Genomic DNA, 6452 nt, shown 5'->3' on the forward strand with positions numbered 1-6452 from the left:
ATTCGGTGACCAGAACTGTACACAATACTCCAAATTTGGCCTTACCAATGCCCTATACAATTTCAACATTACATCCCAACTACTATACTCAATGCTCTGATCTATAAAGGCCAGCATACCAAAAGCTTTCTTCACCACCCTATCCACATGAGATTCCACCTTCAGGAAACCATGCACTATTATTCCTAGATTCCTCTGTTCTACTGCATTCTTCAATGCCCTACCATTTACCATGTATGTCCTATTTTGATTAGTCCTACCAAAATGTAGCACCTCACATTTATCAGCATTAAACTTCATCTGCCATCTTTCATCCCACCCTTCTAACTGGCCTAAATCTCTCTGCAAGCTTTGAAAACCTACTTCATTATCCACAACTCCACCTATCTTAGTATCATCTGCATACTTACTAATCCAATTTACCATCCCATCATTCAGATCATTAATATATATGACAAACACATTCGACCCAGTACAGATCCCTGAGGCACACCAGTAGACACCGCCCTCCAATCTGACACACAGTTATCCACCACTACTCTCTGGCGTCTCCCATCCAGCCACTGCTGAATCCATTTTACTACTTGGATATTAATACCTAACGATTGAACCTTCCTAATTAACCTTCTGTGTGGAACTTTGTCAAAGGCCTTACTGAAGTCCATATAGACAACATCCACCGCTTTACCCTCGTCAACTTTCCTAGTTACCTCATCAAAAAATTCAATAAGATTTGTCAAACATGACCTTCCACGCACAAATCCATGTTGACTGTTCCTAATCCGACCCTGTCTATCCAGATAATTATATACACCATCTCTAAGAATACCTTCCATCATTTTACCTACCACTGACGTCAAACTCACAGGCCGATAATTGCTAGGTTTACTCTTAGAACCCTTTTTAAAAAATGGAAGAACAGGGTAAGTGTTTCTTCTGTGTGGACTCACAGTAGTAGTTAGGGTTCAGTACAAAGCTGGCTGCAGCAACAAAACCCCATCCCCAGACCTGAGAAATAGGAAAGGCATGATTGTACAGAGAAACATCAAAACATTTCATAATATTTTTAATATAATATTTTCATTTCATAATATAATATTTACATTTGATGCAGTTTACTGAAAAATATTCTCAGGCCTCCATCTCTATTTAAATGCATTCTCATTGAGGTCAAAATATAGATTTAATTGTGGAAAGATAACTCGCACTGGTGCAGCAGCTGCTGTCACTGCTTCCATGCATCACCCAGAAAAGTTGCTAATGTCAGGCACCTCGTGAATATTCTTGAATTAAACCTTGACTCTTAAAAATTACAGTATAGCAGACCAACTGACTGTGAAATAATTAGACCCATGTCATAGTTGCCCTGTGGGGCTGTCAAAGAAATTTTCCCACAGTGTGACGCTGATTACCATTACTGATTCTTGTCCTCTGTTAGTTCTGTTCTTATCATACTTTACAAGGTCATCAACGAATAAGGTGTCTCTCGTCAGGAAATGCATAAATGCATAAAGCCATTTGGATTATGGGATCACCGAATCAATCAGTGACGGGTTGCATTCGATGGTCTTGTACAGCGAGATGGGAGGATAGTTAAGGATGGTAATGTTGAGAGGGTCACTTTATTTGTTCTGGGTCTGTGAATTTACAGATTTACTGTAAGCAGAATTGCCTCTGTCTTTGTGAACTCACGCACCCTGTGTTGATAATGTCTTCCTCCTCCACCCAGCTGGGAGATGAAGTAGTGGTGTGGAGGCAAGGTAAACCTCCTTCCTCTCTTTCCGCTGGTCATTCGGGCCATGGGTCACCTGTCCTGGAGAAGCAGGTGCTGATGAAGCCTACTCTTGGCTTGCACTGCAAGGTGCCCTGGGCTGATGCCAGCCACAGAATCTGGTCTTCAGGAGAAACAGGGCAGGACCCTGTGCTGGCATTTGTACCTGCACTCAGCTGCTGCAAGTGGAGAGCTCATTGATGCGAATTTGCAGGGAATGACAGAAGAGTCTGTGTGTCCCATCGTCTACCCCCTGCACGTGATGCATCCTGACAGTCCCTCAGGATAGGTCATATATGCTTCATGTAGTTGTGATGTTTCCGCTGCCATCTCATGAATGGCGAGGTGGGATCCTGACTTAGTGACGTTCAGAGATAGTTCCATGGACAGTAGCACCATACTGCTGGCTCCTTAGCCAGGCATCTGCACCAAATATCCAAACCTGAAGCCCCTCTCATGCTGATCAGGGTTATTACTGCAACAACATAACTCGTCTGCCCTTAGAGCCCTCCAGGTTACTAAGGGCACAAGAACAAGCTGTGTTGCTGCACTCACGGGAAGCCAGGAAAACCTCGTGCCCTTGTTGAATGAAAAGGCCACAGTGTTTCCTGGACACAGCACACTGAGGGATCCGACCGTGAGTACTTGCAACGATGCTGGGGTGAGGGAGTTGAGACCCAAAGAGAGTTTAATCTCCACAGACACAGCTTCATCTCAGGCAGTCCCTTGGAGCTAAGGACAGCCTGCTCCCATCAGACTGAATGTGGAAGATGCCATGGCGTGATGTCACTTCAGGCTGGATGACCATTGCACTTCGGTCCTGCCATGTTTTTGTAACTTTAAAACTAATCAAAAGAAAAATGGGGTGAGGGTGTAATGTTGAACCTGATTTGTGGGTCCAGCAAGTAATACAGAGAGCACTCTCTGCAAATGGCTTCATTCTTCAGTAAAAATTCAACCCAACATTCATGTTCCAATCACGATGGAAGAGACTTTCGACAATTAGAATAAGGCACGCCCCCACAGGACACTTCACCCCTCCAAAGTTGCAAAGGTGATGATCCAACCCTCAGACCACTATGACTCCCACAAACCCCCAACTAAGTTTTACATAAAACACATGAGTTCAATACCCCTGGGGGAGGCAGCAAAATTTACTGCTGACCTTTCCATGTAAAGGCAAACTGATCCTGTGATTCTGAACAGATGGGAATGGAGAAAAAGGCATTGGCCAGATCCATTACCACATACCAGTAAGGCTCGTACAGTCTCCGCAACCACTTTGGTGCCTCCTGGGATCCGGTACTGTTTGGTGTGGACCACGTTCAAGGGGAGCGGAATCACCAAAGGCTCACACTTGGCCAATCTTCACCCAGCACCTTCACCCAGCCCACCCCAAAGGAAAAGTTACTTTTGCTTGTCTGCGATGATATACCCCTCAACACGTTCATGCCCAGAATACACCCAGTGATCTACCCCTCAACACCTTCATGCCCAGAATACATCCAGTGATCTACCCCTCAACACCTTCATGCCCAGAATACATCCAGGAGATGCTGCAACTAAGACAGTCATGGGTCCTGGCAGTCCTGCTCCGAGGGCCACCTGCAGAGTAACCTCCCTGGCAGGAGGAAGGGAAACCTCCCCACCCCCAAGCCCAGGGGCCCTGCCAAATGTCAGCATTACCCTGAATGATTGTATGCTTGGAGCCGGTGTGCACACAGTCCTATATTGTGTGTCTGTGTCTCACTACATAGGCGACGTGCTGTTACAGGGGCCCTCGCAGAAAGCAGTGCAGCAGGCATTGGATGACTTAGTTACCTCCCTGAGGGTGGTCCATCAACCCCGATAAGATACATGGCCCCAGTCAGATACTCTATTCCTGGGAATACAGCGGCACTCTGGACAGCAGCAGATACTTGAAAAGGCTACGTATAAGATTCTGAATACTGCCCTTCCCATCTCTAAGGAGGAGACGCAGCATTTTGTCGGACTCCTGGGGTATTGGTGGCAACATATATCCCATCTGACCACGTATTACACCCCCTATATAAGGTTTCCCACAAAAGACTGTTTTCCAATGCTGTTCTAAACATCAGGCGGCCTTCGAGGCTGCCAAGCAGGCCATGGAACCGGCTCTCCCAATAGCCCCAAGACAGAGTGGCGTCCCCTTTGAGCTGTAGGTTTCGGCTACTCCTCAGGTGGCTGAATGGAGCCTGTGGTAGGTTTCGAAGGGACGTTGCATCTCCTCAGGGTTTGGGACTAAGACTCTCTCTGAGGCAGCGACCTGATACACCCCTTTTGAAAGGCAGTTACTGGCCTGTTATTTGGCTTTGCAGGCCTCTGACATCAGACAGACTCCGAGTCCGATGTGCTGCGACCACATCTCCCTGTCGTGCAGCAGGTAAAATCCGACAACACGGCTCAGAAAGAGGGCCCGTGCCCAACAGTCTCCGATCGTCAAGTGGAAATGGTTAGTCGCAGACAGGGCCGAGAAAGGTCCTGATGAGGTGAACAGGCTCCATGAGCAGGTTGTGTCTTTGCCCAATAGTCACCACTGCACACTCGATGAGGTCCATACAATCAACCCCTCACCCATGCTGTGGGGTAAACCGTGTGTGATTTGACCCCTGAAGAAGCACAACAAGTCTGGTTTACAAGAAGTCTGGTGATATGGATGCCTCAGTGGAACAGGAAAACTGGAAGGTGCATGGGCGACCTCTTTGGGAACATATCTGGAAGGACGTGTGCCCGAGGCAGATTGCTGTCTACCGTGTAGATGCTCATGCTTCTCGGGACACCGGGGAAACCATTCAGATCGCTGCTGTTGATAGAACGGCGGAGATCAGTGTGTTCCGAGGAGGAGGACTGTGGTCACCTTGTGCACTAGGCATACCAGAAGAGCGGGCATTTGGGGGCGGAAGGGATGAGGAAGTAGGCGGAGGCTTACGACGAGGCCCGAACGGGACCTGCAAATTGCTCAACCCAGTGTCCAATTCCATCTTGGTTAATTTGCCATTCACTTCTGGTGAGAGCCATATTGCTTGTCTATTGTTCTAGTATTGTACACTGCAAGGCTATGCAGTCCTGTGTATTCCCATGCAGATTGGTGTTAATTTTTGTAACTGCAACTTGACTTTTTCTCTTCTCTCAGCAGTCAATTTATCTGCCCGGCATGCTCTTTGTGCATGTCCTACTTTGTTGCATTTTCTGCAAGTTCCACCTTTAAACTTGCTTTGGTGTGGCGTATGTGAGGCCCTGCCACAATGGTAACACAATTTGTTGGACCAGTTTTCTGTTTGGACATTGCAATTTTTGTACACACTCACTTTCATTCCTGACTGCAACTCAGTTGTATCTCTAATCATTGTTTCTATGGATACAGCAATTTCAGCTGCTCTTTTAAATGTGAGTTGTGCTTCAGTTAGGCACCATCTTACAAAGCTTTCTTGTAAGATTCCACAAAATAAGCAATCTCTCAGTGCATTATTAAGCCCATTACTGAACTGGCAATGCTTGGGTAACTTCAATTCAGCCACATACGCTGAAATTGGCTCCCCTTCATTTTGATCATGAAGCCTAAGGTGTTTTGCAATCAACAATGGTTTTGGTCCAAAATGTTCCTGCATTACTTTCAGCAAAGCACATTTCAGCTGGTTTGGTTGCAGCAGTCAAAATTCCAGGCAAACTGCATCCTTTTCCACCTATTGCACTCAATAAATTTGACACTTGTTTCTCATTTGCCATTTCATTTGCTTCAAGATACTGCTCAATTCACTCAGTATACATCAGCCAGTTATCCATTCTGTTCTAATGTAGTCAGTCGTTTCTGTTCTTTATTTAAAATTTATGATTACTATCACCTGGTACTCCTTGCTTATGAACCTATGAATTATGTCCATTTTCAGCCTTTTTAAATTGACTGTCTCTGTCCTTTCTCAAACAAGCATGTGCTGCACTTTTTTAAAAACTTGAATATCTTGTTGCACTTTTTAAAAACTCAAATGTCTCACTGTTTTTTTTAACTTGAATGTCTCGCTGTGCTTCAACAGGTACAGTGAAACCCCGATTTTATGCGCCCCGATTTAACGTGAATTTGGATATAACGCGATGAGTCATTGGACTCTTTGAGGTTAGCCTCCGTTGGCTGGAGACCCAGGAGGTGGATCACATAAAAACCTCCAACTCAGAAGCATTCTAGATTTCTCTCGCAGCCAGTGACATGTTACATTCAAGCAAGGAACACTCGATCACTTTTGAAAGAAATAATCTGTAAATGATGATTGCTAATATTCTTGAATGTTTTTATTTGTTTTGTGTATTAAAAAACTTTACTAAAAATTAATTTGTGTTATAATTTCTACAGTAACAACAACCCTGATTTAGTGTGACCCCGCTTTTTTTGCGATGGCATTTTATGGACCCAAACGATTGTGTTATAACGGGGTTTCACTGTAGTTCTATTGGATTCATTTTAAAACTTGCTCATCACCACTGTTATGGTTTTGTAACTCGAAACTAATTGAAAGAAAAACACGGGAAGCCAGGGATAAATGGGAGACCGCAGCGCGCACGGCCACTCCGAATGATATCTGTTATTTGTTAAGTAGGGTACTGTGCACAATTCTGATTTGATAAAGACAGACGTGAGAGCACGGAGGAACATCTGTAGAAACTTCTG

Source organism: Mobula hypostoma, chromosome 23 (genome assembly GCF_963921235.1).
Source record: "Mobula hypostoma chromosome 23, sMobHyp1.1, whole genome shotgun sequence".
NCBI classification, from domain to species: Eukaryota; Metazoa; Chordata; class Chondrichthyes; order Myliobatiformes; family Myliobatidae; genus Mobula; species Mobula hypostoma.